A 1,118-nucleotide genomic window follows, 5' to 3' on the forward strand; every position below is an offset into this window, starting at 1 on the left:
CTCAGATGAACTGAATAGATTTTGGTGATCACAGGTCAAAGGTCATAGTCACTGTCACCTCTCGTCCATCTTATCCGTTCATTCAATTTTTGTGAACGAGATATCTCAGAAACTTCCTGAGAGAATTTATTTCAAATTTGGGACCAACATTAGCTTTGGTGGTAAAAGGTAACTGTGACCTCACAAAACACAATTGTGGTCATAACTCATTAATTAATGCATTAATTTGTACAACATGACTATTATTTGTTTCTGTCTATTATTCACAACAACATGTAACACCGACTGTATTTATCACCTTTGAAAACATGTCATTTAATTCACAGAACAAAAAACCTGAAGCCCAAATGTTTCTTTATTGATTTCAGGTTTTCCATATTTGGTGTGGTGCATCGTCGTGTCTTTGGGTTTAGCAGCACTCGTGATATCTGTTGTTTCAGTCCACATTTGGACAAGAATTAAAGGTGAGAACGTTCACAGAGGAAACTTTTCTACACAAAAACTTCTGATAAACCTGAAGTTAGTTTCTCTGTGGAAGCAAAAGTCGACTCTTTATTTTGTCTTTTTGTCTTTTCAGGAAACCCAAAACAGAAGGAAGAAAACACTGTGAGTTTAAACACTGAATATTCAGTTATAACTTTCCAGATAAAAACAAATGTTTGTGATATTTGTTTCTGTAACTGAAGAAACATGAGAGAAGAAAATTGAGCTAAAATTGCACAACTGTGTTTTGAAATGTTTATCTCATTGAAGGAATCTTTAGGAAATCTAAACTGAACATTTATACCAGAAAAACTGAAAGTTGCACATGAGAAGATGAAAATAAGAGATAAACGTGACAACATGAGACAGTTCATCTCAACAATACCACAAACTATGACCTCAGTTTAAACTCAGTGTAAACAGTGTTGTGTTGTTTTCCACAGGTGCATAACGATGAAGACGTCGGTACAGTGAACTATGAAAACATCGGAGAACCTTCTGTTTCCTTCCAACTCCGCTGATCATCAACAGAAATGACTCCACTGCTGTTAAACATCATCTCATCACGTTTTACACGAGTAGGAAACAGAATCAGCAAATATTTGTATTACTTTTTATGTCTTTGTGTTTTTTTA

General features: G+C 34.8%; 1 long non-coding RNA gene across 1 annotated transcript; it reads left to right on the plus strand.

Moving 5' to 3' along the window:
- Positions 1 to 307: 307 nt before the first annotated feature.
- On the plus strand, positions 308 to 1,118 carry LOC138622580 (uncharacterized). Its single transcript, XR_011311017.1, has 3 exons — positions 308 to 464; positions 578 to 606; positions 927 to 1,118. It is a non-coding gene; the product is annotated as an uncharacterized lncRNA (long non-coding RNA).

This window comes from Brachyistius frenatus, unplaced genomic scaffold (genome assembly GCF_029030835.1).
Source record: "Brachyistius frenatus isolate BFR_SWC_R1_liver_20210118 unplaced genomic scaffold, ASM2903083v1 Contig_37, whole genome shotgun sequence".
NCBI lineage: Eukaryota > Metazoa > Chordata > Actinopteri > Embiotocidae > Brachyistius > Brachyistius frenatus.